Raw genomic sequence first — 21,322 nt, forward strand, 5'->3', positions numbered from 1 at the left:
CCCACAGCTAGGCCCAGTATGATGCCGTGGTTTCCAGGCTTTTGGATTTAAGGGACCAGAAAATTTAGTGATAAAAGGACAGTGTAGCTGGAATTTTTTTTTCCAAGTAAGGGTATTAAAAAATATTACTGGCTACTTTTAAATGAAAAAGAAAAACACACCAAAAAGGATATGAAAGCAGAGTAAAGAAGAGTCTTTTAAATAGGATGCATTTAACTTTATGAAGTTTATATACATTAATCTTACTTTTTACTTTCACCGCGGACCCACAGAAAAATGTACCAGGGCTTAGGAGCTGTTCATGCAATAAAGCTCACACTTTGGGTAAAGTCAGATCCGGGTTTCAATCCTGGTTCTCTTTTCCTCGGTGGATGGTGTGGATGGTCTCTTTTCCTTGGGAGATATTTACCTTGACGAACTTCAGCTTTATCGTTGCTGAAATGCGAATTGTAATAACGACCTTGTAGGACTGTGAGGAGAATTAGAGATAATGAAGCCATGTCACTAGTCCTGGGTGTCTAATACGTGGTGGCTGCTGTCATCAAAAACTCGACGCTAGGCTACTGAACGAATAAACAAATGAGTGAATGGCTGTCGAAGTACAAACTGCTCGTTTCTTCAATTTATGACCTCTGTCCTCATTTATTTGTGACCAAAGGGACAACTAAATTATTTCTCAATGAATCCAAGCATATGGACTTGATGATACTCACAAAAGAGAAAGAGGAATGTAGGAATGGAGCCCAGGCTCCCCAATTTATTCCTGGGATAATTGTTTGAATCCCCAATATTCAGCCAGCCCTGGGGTTGGTTGCTCATTGGCCTCTGAACCCCTCTGCCTTCAAGCACTCAGCTGCATAATAAGACCTATCTGGGACTGGCGAAGCCCCTGGTTGTGAAAGTCACAGGGCAATGCAGTGTCACAGGCCAAGGGATGGATAAGAGGAAACGTGGCTGCAACACTGTGGTGTGGTTCTGGCACCAACCACCTGGAGTTGGTGCAGACTCCACGCATCTCCAGCAAGACTACCCTCTCTTCAGATGCCAGCCTAAGTTTAGGGGTCCCCAGGCTCTCTGCACTTCCGAGCAGCTGGCTGCAAAGTTGGAAGTTCCTATAACCCTCTCACATTTGCTAAGTCACTAGAATGACTCCTAGAACTCAGAAAAGCACGATACAGTTTCATATAAAGGATGCAAATCAGGACCCACCAATGAAGAGACACATAGGGCAAGGTTTGAGAGGGTCCCAAGTGCAGAGCTTTGTGCCCTCTCCCCGTAGAATCAGGACACATCACTCTCACTGTGCATCAATGTGTTCCCCAACCAGGAAGCCCCACTGAGCCTCAGTGTCCAGAGTTTTTATTAGCATTTCATTACATAGGCATGATTTTTTTTTTTAATGAGATATAATTGACTTAAAACATTGAGTAAGTTTAACCTGGACAACGTGTTGTGATACACTTATATGTTGCAATATGATTGCCACCATGGCATTAGCTAACACCTCCATGACGTCACATAGTTATCATTTCTTTTTTGGGGGGTGAGAACATTTAAGAGCTCTCTAAGCAATTTTGAAGTTTATAATACAGTGTTGTTGACTGTAATCACAGTACTGTACGTTAGGTCCCCAGAACTTACTCATCTTTTTGTTGCAAGCTAGTCCCCTTTAACAGCATATCTCCAGTTCCCCGCACCCTCCAGCCTCTGGTACCCATCATTCTGCTTTCTATTTCTGTGAGTTTGGCTTTTTTCGATTCCATATGTAAGTGATATCATACAATATTTTCTTTGTCTGGCTTATCTCATTTAGCATAAAGCCCTCAGGGGCCATCCATGTTGTTGCAAATGGGAGGATTTCCTTCTTTCTCATGGCTGAATAATATCCCATTGTGTATATATACCACATCTTCTTTATCCCTTCATCTGTTGATGGACACTTAGGTTGTTTCCATGTCTGGCTATTGTGACTAATGCTGCCATTAACATGGGAGTGCAGATATCTCTTCAATATCCTGTTTTCATTTCCTTTGGATATATACTCAGAACTGGGTTTGCTGGATCATATGGTAGTTCTATTTTTAATTTTTTGAGGAACAGCCATGCTGTTTTCCATAGTGGCTGAACCAACTTACATTTCCACCAAGAGTTACATGGGTATAATTGATCAAGTCATTGGCCACATGTCTGAACCCAGTCTCAGCCCCTCTCCCCTCCCTGGAGGTTGGAGGTCAGGCTGGTGACGTGCAGCTCAGAGCCTCAACCCTCTTAATCAGGTGGTTGGTCTTTCTGGAGACCAGCCCCTATCCATCCACCTCATCAGCATAAACTCAGATGTGATCCAAGGGGCTCAGACATATTAAAGATACTCCTGTTACTGGGGAAATTCCAAGGACTTACAGTCTGCCTCCCAGGAATCAGGGACAAAAACTAGTCAAATCCTTTATTATACAGCAATAGGTAATGACACAGGCACCCAAAATCTGAAGACTTGGCCTGAGATTGTTGAAACAAGACCAAAGTTAATGTATGAAGTTGCTACTGCCCCCGAGCATGAACTTTGACATCAGAACACTTTTTAATTTTGTGACTCTTATTAGCGTGCTAGCGCTGCCGTAATGAAATGCCATCGACTGAGTGGCTTAAACAGCAGAAGTTTATTTTCTCTCAGTTCTGGAGGCGGGAAGTCCAAAATCAAGGTGTCAGCAGCTTTGGTTTCTCCTGAGTTCTCGCTTCTTGGCTTACAGATGGCCGCCATCTTGACGTGTCCTCACATGGTCTTTTCCTCTGTGTACATCCCTGGTATTTCTCTCTCTTCTTATAAGGACGCCAGTGTTGTTGGTTTAGGGCCCCACCCTTACAAACCCATTTGACCTAATTTTCCTCTTTAAAGACTTTAGTCTCCAAATCCAGTTACATTGGTCACATTGAGGGTTAGGACTTTCAACGTGTGAATTTTGCAGAGACACAATTCAGTCCATTACGTTGACCTTGAGCAGATGACCTCTTGAAGCCTTAGAATTTATACCTTTTTTTTTTTTAAGTAAGTAAAAGGGAAAAAAAAGTAGATAATGACCCATTTTTTGAAGGGCAGTCGTGAGGCGTAAAAGCAGCAGTGTGTGTAAAGCTGCCCATAATTGACATCCTGAGGGAACACCATGGCCTCACAGCATCATTTTTATAGGGACACCCTGGTGTGCTGCCTGGGATGAGCCTCCAGCTTCTGTGCCTGGGAAGTGAGTGTTTTATGGGGCTGGTTCTCTTTGTTCTGAGTCTAAAGACAGCTGTTCCCCTCAGACTTGGTGTTTCACAGAGGGAGTCCAGAGCTGGGTCAGCACATGCCGACTCAGACCTGAATCATTGCTCTGGCAGTAGGTGTCTGCCACTCCCTAACTCAACCACTCTAAAACGGGGATGAGGACTGGAAAGACTCCCTTCTCCTCCTGAGCCAGGAGACTGGATGCAATGAGCTGTGTTTGGGGCCTGGGCTTGATGAGCATTGAGCTGGCTGTCTTTGACATGACCAGGTGCAATCCAGAAAAGCACGTGCGTCTTAATCTTAAACTCTCGGTGTTCAATAAGCTTAAAGGAGAAAGAAGAGAGAAGAATGGTAATTGTGCCCAAAGCCAAATTAACTGGGACCTCACCGAAAACCTTAGAACTTTACAACTACACCTACAGGCTTCCTCAGTTATTTTAGTGGACTTTTTGTGGCAGGAATCCTGTTGACTGTCATTACCACTGAGGAGGGTCATTTAAAAAGTATTTCCTCATAAATAGAATTTCGTTAGTCTCCTGTTCAGATGGATGATAAAATACATAGTGACTGGCTCAAAATGTCTTTAGAAATGGAGATCCTTCCAGCCAAGCCCTAAAGTTATGTTAATCATTGTATTTATCTTACTCATCATCATCTGGCTCGTATTCAATGTCATGGTCATGGTCAGTATTTTAGACTCTATAATAAAGGAAAACAGATAGTATTCCCACCCCCCAGGAGCTTACAATCTAAGGAATGTAATGTCAGCACAGTCAGATACGTAGAAAACAATTCAGAGGAAACAAGACAACAGACCAAGAAGTGTAGCGTGAGAGGTTAGTTTACGAAAGTAGACCAGAAATGGAACAGTGGAATTCAGAGGTTCTTTCCCGTGATGTTTTGAAGGGAGGAATGACTAGAGAAGTAAAGTTATGTCATGTCTTTCATGGAAAGGATGATTTCCGGTGGAGTTAAGCCTGTGTTCCTCCTCCATGCTCTTGAAAGGTGTTCACTGGGTAGGGTACCAGAGATAAACTCCTGAGTGTTCCGGTGTTGTCAGAACGTGAAGCAGAAGGAAGAGAGTGAGGAGGTGAACAGAAGATGCCCAGCTGTTCTCTGTAACTGGAGTCTTGTGGGTTGACGGGACACCTTGCAGAAGCGGAGTGTGGAATTGGGATTTGATGGGAAGAAAACAGGAAGTTACGATAACACCACACGCCACACCGATAATACGCATTTCTTATTGGTGAATGCAGGGTTATACTCTCAAAGCCAGAGCATCGGGTGAACATATATGTGATGCTAACATAGAGATGAGATTGACTCTGAGCAATAATATTACCCAAGAGCATAAAAAATGAGAGGCTGCCCATTCTGACCAATTGTTGGAAAAAACAGTGGCTGAAAACATGACCCTCTGAGCCTTTGTAACTGCCGTACATTCCTCACTGCTGACTTTCTGATCTATGGAAAGCTCTGAACAGTTTCATTAAACAGGGTCAGGAATCTTGGCTGGAATTCTTGGCATCTTGGCACTTGTCATGGGAGAAGTGGTGACTCAGAGCCCAGTTGGGACTCTAGAACCCGAGTGTCAGGGCCCTTGAATCCTGCTGGGCTCAGCCCAGCGTGCTTTGGGAGAAGTTTCTTTCTAGCTCGGTGCCCATATTAAGGGAGAGAGAAAGAAGGCAGTTTGGTTGGTTTAAACTTGTATTTCTAATTTTAGATGGTTCTTTCAAAAGGTCACCCCCTTGAGGAAACCGTTCCCTGAACCGGCATTCCCAAAAATGTGCTCCATGAAACATGAGGCCCAGAAGGTTCTCCATGAGAGGAGGATTCTGTGTCAAGTCAGTCTGAGAAATGGCTCACAGTACGTTCCCATCTGAGATGTGGGCACATTTGCCTGCTAAACCATTGAGGAGGTTGATGAAGGCCCCCGGTTAGCCGGTCTGCCCAGGCCTCCCTACCCATGGAAATCCCTCCCTCTTAGACCATAGGCTCCTTTTGGGTGATCAGCTCATGAAGCTTCAGTGGGTACTGGGCTCTGTGTCATCACACTCTGGGAAGTGTTACGTCTGACTCCACGTCAAGACACGTGTCCTATCTCAGCTCCATCAGGCCTAATGGGATGGCTCTGAGGAAGCCACTTGGCCTTTCTGTGCCTCAGTTTTCCCCACAAAAATTATTGATTTCTATACCACCTCCTTTTCCTTCCCAGGACAGCCAGCAAGACCAAGGAAATGACAAAAAATGTTTTGAGCTCTTTGGGAAGATTTTGGTGCCACCAAAACGTTAGATGAATGCCGTAAGAGTGCCTTCTAAGAAAGACTGATGCCGGTTCCTTGAAGAAAAATTCTATATCGTCATGTGCTGCTTAATGACACTTCAGTCAATGATGGACTGCATATATGACAGTGTTCCCATAAGATTAGTGCCATGCCTAGGTGTGTGGTTGGCTATACCATCTAGGTTTGTGGAAGTACACTTTGCGATGTTATGCACAATGACGAAATCGCCTAAGGACGTATTTCTCAGAACGCTTCCCTGTAGTTAAGTGACGTGTGACTGGACTGAATTCTATCCTGAGCTGCCTAGTGCCAGGCCCATCATAGGCACTCTCTAGATATTTGTTGAATCAATGAATGAAAACAATAGCAATATATAAAGAGTATATATAACTATATATAAAAAGTATATAACAATATATACAAATTATGAATATTTACTGAATACGCTTATATATTTTTACTGATTCTTATGACAACTCTGGGAGAAACTGTTCTTATCTCCATTCTTCTGTTGGGGAAACTGAGTCACAAAGAGTTAAATAAATTGCTGAAGGTCGCACGGGTCCAGGAGTGAAGGAACTGGGGTCAAAGCCGAGTTTGTCTGACATGAGAGCCCTGCTCTTTACTATCACGTTTCCTGCTGTACTGAATGAGTGCATTTTGCAGTCAAATGCTCTACCACTGAGCTTTATCCCCCGAATGAGGACATTTTGAAAAGGAAAAGAAAGTATACTTCTTTCTAGTCCATTCTAACAACCTCCATCTTGGGCCCTCCTTTGAGAGCCTGACTCTTCGGTCTTAGACAGATGATGCTGTGGTGATGGGAGCTCTGTGCACAGGGCCATCACGGGGAATTATCTGATTGTCTGGGAGTCCTTTTGCCAAAGTGAGACTAAGGAAAAAACTGAACAGAGAAGAATTTCAAGAGTGAGGTCTATGTAGTCAAGAGGAGAAACATTAACCCTGCCGGCTTTGGAAGCCATTTGGCTCTCTCTCAAACTCATTCGAACCACCCCCTCTTAATAGCCTTCATGGAAGTATGTCATACATTAACCTGGGCCTGTCTCTGTTCCCTGCTCACCTCCTGTGGATCCCGTTCCTTTTGCTACTGATGTTCTTTATAACCTTTCAGACTGTTCTCTAGACCAGAAATTTCAGGCCCATCCATTTAGTCTTCCATACGCCCTCGGGGAAGAAGTCAGTCTCTTCACAAGTTTTCTTTCTCATATCCAGGCTTTTAAATTCTGTTACCCTTTGACTATTCAAAAATTAATACTTGGAGGAGCTCAAAGGGGTTTGTGGGTAAGGGGTTTGACTCCTCACCATTACGCTTCCTCCTGGAGAAGAGGCCGGGGGACTGAGCTCATGTCTGCAGGCACAGTTATATTTTAGGGAAGACTAAACTCATTTGTGTCCAGAGACTGGTTTCTTAAGAGAACTGGCTCTCCTACGTCCATACTTGGTATTTTTCAAACCAGCTTACGCATGCTCAGAGAAGAGAAGTTCCTCCTGGTGTGTGTCCACTTTGGGCTTGACTTGTAAGCTCCCAGAGTCTGCTTCTGTGTGTGACCAGAGCATCCGTCTGAAAACTCCCTAGAAACCAGGGGCCTCGGGAGTGGGGCTGGGGAGCGACTTACTTCTATGTACTTTCCACGGTGGATGCTTTTTACTATTTGAATCATTGCCATCTTTCTGTTAAAAAAAAGTTTCTAAGTATCTTTAACAGCTTTATTGAGGCATAATTGATGTACACCAAACTGTACATATTTGAAGTGTACAATTTGATCACTCTGATGTGTGTACACATCTGTGCAGCCATCAAAAAGTCTAGCTAGTTCTGCAGTCACAGCCAACAAGCGTGGGTCCCCTGAGTCCCCTGGAGACCCCCAGGCACTCAGTATCCCTTCTTGGTGAAGCTGTTGGTCCCAAGTGGATGGCTGGGCCAGCACTTTGTCACGAGGTGCTTTTAGGGTCTCTGGAAACCACATTAGGAATTTTTAGGGGTTCTGTGAAGGAAAAGAAGTGATTTTTTACTTCTCCATGGCTTTACCCCGAGATTCTCAGCTGGGGTATTCTGGGTTATGAGTGTAACACGGGGCACTGTCCTGGCCTAGGAAAGCTTTCAGGGTCTGTGAGGGTAGACATGAACCATTGTTCACTCGTAGGTTGGATTCTAGGGCACACTCAGCAAGCGCGGAAGGTTTCACTTCTTCATTGCCACTAAGACAGGAAGACGGGGCAGGAAGAATCTTAGGAACGGGGCATTTCAACAGGAACCGAACCTAAGATAATTGCTGAAGGAGGACACAGGCGGCGAGGGGTGGGGTGGGTATTGGGGTGGACGCCAGGGCAAATGTCAACGCAGGAATTTGACCCGCCGCGTTTACCATGTTGTCCCACGGACCTTCCACCTTTCCTCTCTTTCTCCTGCTGTTTGGAAACTGGTTCACCCTTGGGCCTTCAGCCCCTGAGAAAGCTCCCCGTTGTCATGCCAGGTGTATAGACCAAAAAAACAAAATAAGTAAAGATTACCAGGGTTCTGTTACTTTTAAAATGGTGAGTTATAAAAGTTTTGTTTCAAACATACCCGTCTTATTTATGCCTCTGACTCTCCTACAGAGGCAATCGTTTGAAATCCAAGTACAAAAGGTCATGCCCCAGGCTGAAGAGCGTGGACACCTTTCTTCATGGTTTGAGTGCAGTACGTGAGCGGTCCATGGCTTTGTAAACAAACCTAATCCAAATTCTGTCTCTCTCCTGTTTCCATTACCACCGTGCCATGATGCCATGTGTCTTTCTGTTGCATGTCATGGAGCATCACTCCATGAAGAGTCTAAGATTGGCTGTTCCTATGGCCTTCTATTCAACATCGGGGCTGTGATTTATTCCGAAAGAAACAGGTAAAGATAATTGGGAGTCAGACCTTTTGCACAGTCCTGGGTCCATTAAAATTGAAAAATAGTGTCTGGTATGCAGGACGATCGGGACTTGCTGCTTGGAGTGACACGAACGCCCCAATTCAGGCCAGCAGGACATGAGCTGGGTCTCAGATCACTGAGGTTCTCCTTTCAGGACTGTGCTTTCAAAAGAGAATCAAAACAGTTTCATAGTTTTCAGATTCAGTTTAAACAGCATAAAATGTGTGAAGCCTTTGTTCCTAAAGAGCTGGTGGCTACAAACGAGGAGGATACTCCTCAGCTCAGATTCTTGGGGAATGAGTGTGTTTTCAGCACAGCTGGACATTCATATTTATTGAGTATCTTTATTTCTTATATTTTTGATATCTCACATGCATGAAACATTGGAACGAAGGATCAGCCAATAGAAATGGAATAAATAGTGGAATTCTGAATGAATGGTATTGAAAAAGACCTGTAAGTTTGTGTGCTTCATCTCCTTCCCTCCTTTTAGGCCCCGCCAACTCAATTTTGAAAATAGCCCTGATTTAACTTTCCTTCAAAATATACTTGATCCCTTGTTTAATGGGTGCAGAGTTTCAGTTTTACAAAATGCAAAGAGCTCTGGTGATTGGTTGCCCAACAGTGTGCATGTACTCAACACTATGGAGTAGACACTTAGAAATGGTTAAGATGGGAAATTTTGTGTTATATATGTTTTACCAGAATTTTTTTTTTTTTAAAGATTTTATTTTTTCCTTTTTCTCCCCAAAGCCCCCCCGGTACATAGTTGTATATTCTTCGTTGTGGGTCCTTCTAGTTGTGGCATGTGGGACGCCGCCTCAGCGTGGTTTGTTGAGCAGTGTCATGTCCGCGCCCAGGATTCGAACCAACGAAACACTGGGCCGCCTGCAGCGGAGCGCGCGAACTTAACCACTGGGCCACGGGGCCAGCCCCGTTTTACCACAATTTTTAAAAACGTCCTTGGTACCTCGCAGTTTTCTTGGAAAGCGTTTTGGTAGTGACACCCTTCATGGTGAGGGAATGCTTAATGTCTACGTGAATTCTCTCCTTGTAGAATTTCACAGCATAGCCTCTTTAGGGGAAAGAAAGAAAGAAGCACTTAATACGACCTGTAACATACACTTTCATAAGCACAAATACAGCAGTTCTCCCTTAGCCACAGTTTCGCTTTCCGTGGTTTCAGTTACCCGCAGTCAGCTGTGGCCCAGAAGGAGATAGTCCTCCTTCTGACATATCCTCAGAAGGTCAGTAGTAGCCTGATGGTATGTCACAGTGCCTATGCCGTTCATCTCACTTCATCTCATCACATAGGCTTGGCATCATCTCACATCATCACAAGAGGGTGAGTGCAATACAGCAAAGTATTTTGAGAGAGAGAAACCACATTCACATCACTTTTATTGGAGTTTATTGTTATAATTGTTCTATTTTATTATTATTGTTAATCTCTCACTGTGTCTCATTTATAAATTAAGCTTTATCATAAGTATGTATATAGAGGAAAAAACATAGTATATACAGCGTTCAGTACTATCCATGGTTTCAGGCATCCACTGGGGGCCTTGGAATATATCCCCCGTGGATGAGCAGGACCACTGTAGGCTTAAAGAGTAACCCTGCTTAACATTCTCTGACCCACTTGATACCTGGGAAGAGGTGCTAGTTCTTCAGAGGCTCTGAGCCCCCATGGTTAGAGTCCGGGCCATCTTTCCTCTAGACCTGCCCCATGAAAGAGAGCAGAGTTAGCCCACTGCCCCGAGAGGCTCCCTGCAGAAAGTTGGGGACTCCAGATGAGGACACTGCCACTCCTGCAGCTGAAGCAATTCCCAGGAAAAGAGAGTGGCAGGAGGAGCTTCCAGAAAGGGGGAGGTCCGCGAAGCCATGGTCAGAGGCTGCTCACTCCTCTGCCTCCTCCGCCCAACTCATGCTCCCTCCAGAAAGCACAGAAGATTCCTGGTGAGTCCTGCTAAGGGTGGTGCCCTCTAGAATGTTCTACTCTTGACTTTGGCCGTGGGCTACCACCCATCCTACTGGTTGCCCAGACAGAATGCTAGGACGTTTAGGGTACCCTAAAGAGCATTAAATTACAAGTTCTCTTTGGAATGGAAGTAGAGATGTTTTAAACATTGCCCACTGACAGGAAGTGGTATTGCACTGTGTTTAAGACGACTCAGCAGCTGGTCTGCCCAGCTTTGAATTCAGACTCTACCCCTTGTTAGCTCTGTGGTCTGGGGTCATCTGACCAGCCTTGGTGCCTCCATCTCTCCAGACATAAACGGGGAGTATTTGTATTTTTCTTGAGTTCTCATAATTATCATGGTCACATTTGATCGTGTCGGCCCCCTAAACCTATAGAATCAAATCCCAACTTTGTGACGGGGCTCAAGGGTCTGTTACCTTCCATTATAGGACCATCCTCTGTGGGTCCCACACACCTTCAGATGTCTTATCATTCATCCCGCCAAGGGTTATTGTGTCATGCCAGGCCCTGCTTCTATTATAACCCTCACACATTGTATTACATTTGGTTGATTGTTTTTTCGGTTTTTGTTTCTTTCTTCCCCCAAAGCAGCACCTGAAGTGGGAAGTTGTGGCCTTTGGTTAAATGCTCAGGATCTGGAGTCAAACCGCCTGGGTCTGAAGCTCAGCAGTACCACGTAATAGGTGTAGGACGAACAATAACAATAGTACCAGCCTCGCGGGGTTGTTGAGAAGATTAGCTGCAATAACGTGTACATTACTGAACACTTCTAACGACCTTATAGATGCCGGACACTGCTCTAAAGCTTTCCTTGTTATAAGGCTTTTAATCCTCACAATACGTGGAGGAGTAGATACTGTGGTTGCATTGAGAGGTTCATTTAACGTGCTGAGACCACACAGCCAGGGCGTGGCTCCCAAATCGGGGCTCTTAACCGCGTGGCATGGGGCAAGTGCATTGTAAGTCTCTGTGGTTGTGGCTGGTTCACTGTGGGCTCCTATCTCATACCCGGCTCCTAGCACACTGCCCAGCACGTAGTAGATGCTCCATAAGCACTGCACTGTATCCAGGGGCAACATACGTGTGAAGGCAGTCTGTAAACTGAAAGGTGTCAGAATTGTGGTAACGTCCTCCAATGCAGCGCTGCTTCCTTTAGAGCAGAATCTTAGTCCCAGCTGCACATTAAAATCAACTGATTCCTGCACCCCTCCAAGACCAATTAAGTCAGACTCTCCAGGGTGGGGCTCAGGCGGCTGTGGCTTCTTAAACTTCCCACATGACCCTCCTGTGCAGCCAAGGCTGGGAATCACTAATTTAGAACAACATCCCAGGTGACATTCTGCCCAGACTTCCTGCTTCCCGTTCTAGAACCTTTGATCCCGAACAAAGCACCAGGGTCTGTCTGGAGGAACAAATTTTGAGACTACGGTGGACAGTCCTTGACTTCATTATTGCTGTTGGTTCCCAGGAGGACAATTCAATCAAGTAGCTTAAAAAGACAGCGTAGGATGCATCTTCGAAGAGATGCTGCAAGAGAGCAGTGAGTGCATGCAAGGAACAGAGCTTCTGGGTTCACTCTCCAGGGCCCGAATAGGGAGGTTAGTTCTCCTGGTCTAATTCATCACCAAAGCCCACCTCACATGCATTAGAATGTAAATCAGGGCAGGGTTGTGGTTTTGCTTTTGCTCTGCTTTATTTTTCCCTCTACACTCTGACTAAGGAAGTGAAAGTCTTGAAGATGATGTGCCAAGAGGAGATTTTTCTCTGGCTCAACTAAAAACGTCTGGAGTTATTGGACTTGATGAATTCTGTTAGAGGTATGAGTCCACCCAGACATGAGGACCATCCCAGAGGAACTCAGCCTCTCCTCCAGTGAATGCCAGGATGTTCCCCAGAGATGTCAGTGGGGGAACTCCTACCCAACAAAGTCCTCACGAGATGAGGATGTAGATAGAGGTTGGGGTGTGGAGAGGAAGTGCAGGGAGAAAGTGTGGAAGGAATTAACAAGCCTTAAGTCATCACTGTGTGTCAAGAACTGAATTACATTTTTCACATACTATCTTAGGTCATCTTCTTGGCGTTCGTAATGTCGGTGATATTATACCCATTTTATAGAAAAGAGGCTGAAGCTCTGAGAAATCAGCTGTGTGGCCATGATCCCTTGAGCCATGATCCAATCCAGGTCTCTGACTCCGAAGCCTTCCTGTTTATTAACAATGATTCTGGGTTCTTAGGGCTGCGATTCAATGCCCAGGTCTCCAGATGGCAGCTTGTGAGGTCAATGTCATCCAGGAGAGCTCTCCTAGGGGATCAGAGAAGTTGTATTTGGACTAAGAAACCAGTGGAGACTGTGGAAGTGAGGATCCCACTTTCTCTCTCTGTCTCTTCGCCCAACCAAGAAGTGTCATGTAGAAAGGCATGGGTCTGGAGTAATTTTTAAAAATCAAAAGTTGTGATACTGAGCACACATATGCGTGCATGCACACACACACACACACACACTCTCTCTCTCACACTCTATATGACCCTGAACATGAACTTACAGGGTCAGACTTTCCTCTCAGCCTTTTACGAAGTGTTAGGTGGCAGGGCCGGGGTGGTGTTCATGTGGAGCCTCAGGCTGGTTCTGCAGGGCGTGGGAATCGGCGAAATGAAGCAGGTGGTAGTCGACTGCATATCCCAACCCCTCTGCTCTGAGAACCATGGAACTCCGTGTCCAGCGGAGTCAGGACAAGAACCCAGATCTCTGATCTGGGCCCAGGGCTCCTTCTCCTACACCATGACTTTGGAGAAGCTCGGGGAGGAAGGCACGTCATCTTTTCATTATTTTTTCACCTTCTCATTCTAACGCTGGTGCCATCTTGAATCCTTAGCTTCTCTGATAGGCGTCTTTCAGAGAGGCTTTGAAAAGCAGTAGCACAGACAACAAAACCTCTTTTGTGCCTGTGACCTGGGCCATAGTCTGACCCTTCCTCCTGCAAATGAAGGAAAGGGGAGCCAGGAGTGACAGCTCCCTGCCTGGAGGACACCCTGCCTAGCAACCAGTGACACTTGCTGCCATGGGGTCACAGCCTGTGATGATTTCTCTCTTAGCCTGACACACTATTATCAATGTAAAGTGTATTGACTCTACTCTGGAAAGGAAAATGGAAGGCCTTAAGAGAGACGGTGGGTGAGGGCAAGAGGGAGATGAGTCATTGCTAGGCACCAACACCAGCAACAAGAGGGGTCAGAGGGTCTCCCTCGCTGCCTTCGAGTCATCTCACGGAAATCTTCCAGTTAAACAGTGCAGATGGCCCTGCCTGGCCCTGAGTTATTTTAATGAAACGATTTTGATGTGAGGAGACAGGCAGGTGACAAAAGCAACGACTGGGATGCTCACCTTTGTCCTGGCTTTCCTTCATTCCCATTGGCAGACCTCCCCTGACACTTCCTCAACTCTGCTTATTAAAGGTGGCTGGGGCTAGCAGGATAATACACGCAAGAGAAGGTGTTGGCCCTAAGCTGGGCCCTTCTCTAGAAGAATCTTAATGAACAAGTAGAGATCCCAGCAGTTGAAGATGCCTCTCTGACGCCTGCTGAGAAAGGAGTCTTCACTGGCTCTGGGAGGCGCTTGAGTTTGGTGGGAGTTAGACCCAGGAGAAGAGATGAGCTCACCCAAGATGCATGTGAAGATTGAGAAGAGCTTGACCTGGGCATAGGGCTCAGGGGAGCACTAGTTTTTATCAATACGAAGTCTTCTGTTGCACAAATCCCGTCTCTGCCTTACCATTCATTTATTCATTCATTCATTATGTATCCATCTGTGCAGTCATTTAACATTGATCACTTGGGCCAGGGTCTGTGGAGACAAACATACGTACCACACTGTTCCTGCTCCCAAGGTGCGGTCGTTCTTGAAGAGAGATAGACTATGAACAAAGATGAAAATGTCGTGGACCAGTGCATCAGGAGAAGCTGATAGACCTCTGTGAGTGTGGAGCCCAGCCATTGAGCCGACGGGTGGGCTGAGTAGAAACAGGAGAGAGGTGTGTGAGATCAAGGCAGCTCCCTCTGCAGAGGGTACCACGCAGGGTCTTGAATAAGAGGTAGTTTGGGCAGTAGAGAAAGAGGAGGCGGCCTGGAGACCCTGGGAGCAGATCAGCAGTGGGAGAGCCCAGCAGTAAAGAGCAGAGGGACCCCCTTCTCCCTCCCACGCTCCCACCCACCCTCCTGGCCTTCTGGCCTCCCCCTGCCTGTCTGCTTGGTGTCTGCTTGCAGACTTGTCCAAGAGGAAATGCAGATCCAGCCCCTTCCATGCCTCTGTACCAGTGCCTCGGGTCCATCTCGCTCAGATCCAAGAGCACTTGGCTCAATTCATGTGCTTTTGCCTTTCTGAATGTGATTCTCTGAGCATGACTTTCTGGACGTGATCCCTTCCTCTTGCCTTATCAGTCTGCGGGAGGCTGCTTCGCTTTGCCTGAATTGAGACTGACTTCATATTTCTTACAGGGCTTGGCTTCAGAATCAAGACAGAATCTCCATGCCAAGCTGCCTCATGGCTGACATTAACATGTGTTAAAAACCTAATGAAATATTGCCTCCAAAATTTCTGGCCAAATTCACTTAGGTAAATAAATCCAACATAAGGCTTCTCCTAGAAGATCCCATTGGGTTTCAGGAGATGGCTGTAAATCTGCTCCACGCGGTGGGAATGGTACAGAGAGAGCCTGTGTCCTGGGCTTCCTCGGGGCTGCATTTCACCTGAGCTACATTTCTGTTGTCCCCAGAAACTGTGTTGAAGACGTGTCATCCACTGTCCCTTACGTGTGGAACCATATGATAAATTCCTTCTTGGGTGTACTTCAGGCAAGTTGGCTGTGTGTGTGAAGACAGCCTGCTTCTCTGGTCTGCTGATGCAGCCCGTGTACCCTAGTAAACTGCCAGTGCAGGATTATTTTATCTAGTGTTCCTGATTGTCTTCAATGGACTCTGTCTTATTTCTGTTCTTCATCTGCCTGTTTTATACCATTTAAAACCTTCTGGAAGTGGGGGAGGGCGGTGCCGGTAAACCATACAATTATATTTTTGATCCAAGAACGAGGCATTACAGGCGCGCCATTTCTCTTTGGACCCTGCGGCACATCAGCTGTTCTCATCCACTTCATTAACACAGCGCTACTGAGGGGCTGCAGAGCTTTTTGCCTTGTTGCTCGTCTGCCTTTCATGAAACTGCTCTTTGAGAATAAATCTTTTTCAGCCAAAAGTTGATCATCCTTCCTTCGCCTCCTGGGACACCAATACCTGTGCAATTTTCACGACTCTCTCGCCCCAGCGAGAGTGCCTTTTTAATTATATGGAGAATGACATCATCGGCAGAGCGCACTGCCTCTCACCAGCGTGTACCTGCCAGCAATTTGCAAGAGCAATGGGGAAAGTCTCCACGGGGAGGAGACTTGGGGAACTTCCAAATTAAAATGCTGACAAACATTGGAAAGCCAGCGTGTGTCTCGGGGCATATCACTGGAGCGGGAGAGAGACTTCCTTCCCTTCTAGCCAATAAATGTCATTTTAACCCTAAAGAAGCAGGAGGCAGGGAGACAGATGTGAGAAGGTGAGTTACTCTAGTGAATGGAGGCCAGTATTCCTGAGCAAACGTGGTGTGGAGAAGGTGTGCTATTTCTGGCAAGTCTTACCCACAAGTTCAATGCCCAGGGAAGTCGTCTGCTTTCTCTTCTCCTTACTGCGTGCTGATGATTTATTCATGGTTCCTGAGATGAAGCATGTCACAGTTCCCTCTAAAGAGGATTTAGATTCTGATCAGAGTAGGTCCTTGTCAAAGCGATGAGGGGATAAGCAATTTTTACGGGGATTCAGTTACTGATTGAAGGAGAAAGGGGGAACCTGCTTTTATTGAGCATCTTTCATGCACCAGGTACTTTATGAATGATCATCTATTGAATCCTCACAGCACCCCTGTGAGGTAAATATCGTCGTCCCGGCATTTCAGAGCCAAAGTAAATGCTCATCAGTTCACGCATGGAATAGAATTAGGTTCCTAAGCCTTGTGGTCTGACTGCAAATCTACTGCCCAGATTTCATGAAAGGGGCACTTGCATTTTCAGATCAATCACAGAATATAGATATATTTTTTTCTTTTTTAACCCCCTCCAAACTCCCCATTGTTCCCACCACCACTCTGGAAGGCAAGCTTTCTCTTTCCTATACGTTGGAGATGAAGCCACATTCTTTGAATGCCAGCCATGCCCTAGGCAAAAACCAGCAGGTACCACCCCTTCTGTACATTACATTGGAAAGATGGCAACCTACTTACCTGTCCCCCAAAATGGCCCCAGCTTTCCTCCTCATCTCTGCCCTATTGCCCTATGATCCCTTTACTAATGAAACTGTTAAGGGTTCTGAGCTTCTGCTGAGCACAGAATTGACAACTGGAATGTTGAACCTTGCTGAAAGCTTCATGGCCGCCATATGTACCACGCAGAGCCTATTTCAAAGCTCTGATTTCCTGTGCTCTTGGATGACACCCTTCGCCACTCTTCCCTGAGCATCAGGCAAAGGGAACAATTCAGTGTGCAATGTCATGAAGACCTCAAGTTTGAACTGGTCCTGGTACCATTTGGCCCACTGGAAGGGTAACTAGTCTGCCAGTCTGATCCTGGAGAACTCACTTCACCTCCCAATGAATTTATGGGCGGTTTACATCCAACATAGTAATTTATTACTCACTGTCAGACAAGATGGGGTCCTAACAGAGTAGGAAGAGCAGGCTTCTTTTTAAAGGAAAAAAAAAACGGAAGTGGAAGTGGTAGACATGACGACCATGGAAGATGAAGCTTGAATCCCAAGAGCCTTAGAATCCCCATGTTTGCTTGAAATATCTCTGAATGGGGGCTGCAGCCCTGACAGCCCTGTCTAGCAGAGGCAAGCTGAGTACCGCATGTCTTTTTGTGTTTTCGCCTCACCGAAACAGTTATCATTTCATTAATGCAGAGAAGCTGCCAAGGGAAGCCGCCCTGGACGAGCAGTCCTTGTGACATTGCCCTGAGCAGGCTGGAGTCTGGGGGCTGCTGTGTTCATCAGCAGGTGCTCCCTGATGAACACCTGCCCGCCGCCCAGAGTCCCGAAGGGGCCAGATCCTGAATAAAGCAGGCTCCCCAGCCGCCTAGCAAAAGCACTTTGCATTTCTGGAGGAGCAGTAATTATGTACGCCTGTCAAGGCCTTCCCATTGGGGAATCATTCAAATGCATGGATGAGAAAGGCTCAGCTTCCCAGATTGACAGCGCCCCCAACTTCGCCCAATGCCGAGCTAAATGGAGAAGAAACTATGTGGAAGTGAGAGGAAGAGAACAAGGGAATAAATTATATATTTATTCTTTATGTATATAAAGAATAGTATATAAGAATAGTATAAGGGCAGGGAACAACTGGGAAATGAAAAAGGTTGTTTCCCCAGGAGCCTGATCCCTGGGTTAAATGGCAGAGTCTGCTGGAAGGAGAGAGAAACAGGGGGAGGTGGAGGGAAGCGATTAAAGGAGCCAATTGGCCATAGCTGGTGGTGGGAGGAAGAGGTGCTTGACATAGGGGTTAGGAAGATGGACGCGACATGACGCATCCTTTCCCAAGTACACAAGTGACATTGCCAGAGTATGTATCACGGCCTCCTTCCTGGCTGCCTGCAGGTACATGATCCGACTGAAAGCCGGCGACTCTCGTGTCTGAACATATGGGCTCAGTTCCTTCTAGCTCCCTGCAGCACCACCGTCTCTGCCCAGCAGCACACCAGCCTTGAGAGAGCGTGTAGGTGTCGTCCTCTGCGTGGTCTGCTTCCCTGTTAAGCTGCTGTAACAATCACATACATGACCCCTTATTCTATCCCGTTCTACCGATGAGAAACGTTTATTAGGCACTGACTGTGTGTCAGGCACTGTGCTAGGGCGTCGGGCTGCAATATTGCTAAAATCGGATGCTTGCCCTCCGGGAATTTCCTGTCGGCAAAATTCTATTGCATTTAGAAAGAGCAGCTTCAAACCCTTCGTGACTGGGCTGCTTGTTACTTGCTGGATCCGTACCCAGTGTTTAAACCCAAAGCTTTGGAGTCAGTCCCAGCCTTGAGCCCTCATCTGCCCTGTGCCCTTGGGGGCTTGTGACCTTGGGCACACTAATGTTTCTAAGCCCCAGTGTCCTCATCAGTACAACCTTGCAGGGTTGCTGTGAAGATTAAATGAGATGATGTCAATGAAGCGTGCAGCCCAGAACCTGGCCTGGGGAGGCCTGCAGAAGATGATGGGAGGTGGGAGGGGCGGAAACCTGGACCTTGGCATAGCGTGTGCCGGTGGTAGCTTTTTGCCTGCCGGGACCCCCTTGTCATTTATGCCCTTCGGTTTTCTTTCCTTCCTGCTTCAGAGCATTGCAGCCTTTTTTGAAATGATCTGCTCTGTCCCCACTTAAGTGGAATAGGAGAAGGCCCAAGGACTGCGGGAGGCACTTTGGTCCTGGCCCCACCTATGCTGGCAACTAAGATGACCTCTCTTGCCCTTGGACAGGCTCCTGGACCCCTGAGCCTTGGTTTCCTTCCCTGTCATTTCAGTGGGTCGGAAACTGGTCTCGTGCTCTTTATATAATCCAGCGTTCCTAGGTGACCCATGCCCGTCTTATTAGGGGGTTGAGATCTGCCAGTCACTAGCCATGTGCCTTTGAGAAGTTACTCCTCTCTGTGTGCCTTGGCTCCCTCCCCTATCAAATGGGGGTCATCCTGGCATCTACCTCCTGGGCTTCTGGTGAGGGTGGACTCCGTCAGCTCATGGAAAGCACCTGGTGCAGCGCTGGGACAGAGGCCGCATCCAGTAAACAGAAACTGTTTGCACTGGCCGTCTGCAGCCAGCTTTGCTGAGATGTTCTGCTGCCGGTCATCTCTAAGCTGGTGGTAAAGCATTGGTCTCACGTCCACTAATGGGTTGGGGTGCAGGCTGGATGGAGACCTCCAAGACAGAGAAATGCTCCCTCTGGCAGGACCGATGTAGCTTTAGGATCCCACCACCCACCCCCCCCCCACCCCCCCCCCCCCCCCCGCCTGCTACCTATCTGGGGTGCCTGGGAGCCAGAAGAGGGAGCGCAGACCCCGTTGTTCTTCTTGTCCACCAGCATAAAGGAAGTAGCCTGTTTGCCTCCTGCCTCTGAACCCGGGGGCTGCTCAGAGAGGGCAGGAAGGAAGCCAGCCTCCCCAGCTAATCAACCGGATCATCAGAGGGTGACTGCAGAGTGACCTCATGCTTTCTCTCCATCCCCGACACCCCCTCCCCAGGAATAAGGAGCAGCCAATGAGCGCCTGCCTGCTTATTACCGGCCCCCAGTGGGAGGGGGAGGTGGAGGGGGAGGGCGGGAGACCGGCTCCCAGCTGCTCCGGGAAACACAATTACAGGCAGGGCTTCAAAGAGGCCCCTGCTCAGACATCATTTATTCAGAGCCGCCCAGCCTCACACCCTCTCTCCCTCTAGGTTTTCAGAAAAGTTGGAAAGAAAGGGCAGACTGATCATGCTTTCTCTCCACTCCTGGCTCCGACTTTCTGCCATCTCCCAGCCCAGCTGTGGCCACTCCTACAGGGCAGAGCGACACCCTTTCATGGGGCCCTGGACAGTGCCCTCAGGGTAGGCGGGCGGGGCCCAGCTGTGGAGCGGTCCCCTGGCGGCCCAGTGGTCATTGTGTGTGCTGTAGTGAGAAGCGAATTGTCCAGAACTGCCTTGAGGAGGAGGAGGAGACGGGGTCAGGCTCTGGGCCACGGGTGCCTTGCGAAGCACAGATGGGAGCCATTTGATGGTTTTATTTTCTTAATGCAATTAATTCAGAAGTGACAATTCCTTTGATTTAGCATGTGGGAGATGCCCAAGGGAATGGTAGATGACAGGAGAGGGCTTGAGGGGAGAATGCACTGAGTTAAAGCTCAGTGTGTATTGACTGACCCAGGGTCAGCTCAGAGACAAAGGCTGCACAATCTTCTGTGTGTGGCTTCCTCATCTGCGCCTCTGGTACTAAAAAGAGAGAATGGAAATACTAATACAGGGCTTTCAACGGGGATCCCAAGTTACTCATGTCTCAATGAAGACATACTGAGTTTCCTACAATTAGGGACTGTATGCCAGGTACTGTGTGGGGTGCGAGATCTTTGGGGTTTCCGTCTGAGGCTGTGTATGAGTTTCCTGTGGCTGCCGTAACAAGTCACTGCAAACGTGGTGGCTTAAAATAACAACTGTGCATTCTCACAGTTCTGGGAGGCAGAAGTCAAAAGCAGGCTGTCAGCAGAGCCGTGCTTTCTCTGCAGGCTCGAGGGGAAAATCCGTTCCTTGCCTCTCCTAGCTTCTGATGGCTGCCAGCGTTCCTTGACATGTAGCTTCGTCACTCCAGTCTCTGCCCCTGTCTTCACATGGCCTTCTCTGTGTCTGTGTCGTTACTCCCTCTGTCTCTCTCCTATGAGGGTCCATGGGATTGCCTTTAGGGCTCACCTGGGTAATCCGGGATAATCTCCTCCTCTCAACAGTCTTAACTGCATCTTTTGTAACATAAGGTGATATTTACAGGATTTTGGGATTAGGATGTGGGCATACCGGAGGCCACCGTTCAGCCCACCACAGGGTGTAATGAATCATGTCACACAAAATTCACGGTGTTCTTAGTAGCATTGTTCATAATAGCCAAAAAAGGGAAGCAAGCCAAGTGTCCAGTGATGGATGAATGGATAAACAAAATAAGGTCTATCCATATAATGGAATATTATTCAGCCTTAAAAAGGAAAGGAATTAAGACACATGCTACAACACGAATAAAGCTCAAGGACATTATGCTAAGTGAAATAAGTCAGTCACCAAAGGATGAATACGGCAT

General features: G+C 47.1%; 1 protein-coding gene and 1 long non-coding RNA gene across 14 annotated transcripts in view; one reads left to right on the top strand and one right to left on the bottom strand.

The window, feature by feature from the left end:
- FRMD4A (FERM domain containing 4A) overlaps nucleotides 1–21,322 on the top strand; it is a 584,597-nt gene that overhangs the window by 411,834 nt on the left and 151,441 nt on the right. The gene's annotated exons all lie outside the window — the stretch shown is intronic.
- LOC139042480 (uncharacterized) lies at nucleotides 9,206–19,693 on the bottom strand. 2 transcript variants are annotated; one of them, XR_011499217.1, is made up of 4 exons: nucleotides 19,525–19,693; nucleotides 16,122–16,223; nucleotides 14,310–14,453; nucleotides 9,206–9,537 (listed from the first exon to the last, which is right to left on the bottom strand). It is a non-coding gene; the product is annotated as an uncharacterized lncRNA (long non-coding RNA). The 2 variants fall into 2 exon arrangements; XR_011499216.1 differs by lacking the exon at nucleotides 9,206–9,537 and adding an exon at nucleotides 11,026–12,748 and having other exon boundaries at nucleotides 19,525–19,689.

The sequence above is a fragment of the Equus asinus genome, chromosome 29 (genome assembly GCF_041296235.1).
Source record: "Equus asinus isolate D_3611 breed Donkey chromosome 29, EquAss-T2T_v2, whole genome shotgun sequence".
Taxonomy (NCBI): domain Eukaryota; kingdom Metazoa; phylum Chordata; class Mammalia; order Perissodactyla; family Equidae; genus Equus; species Equus asinus.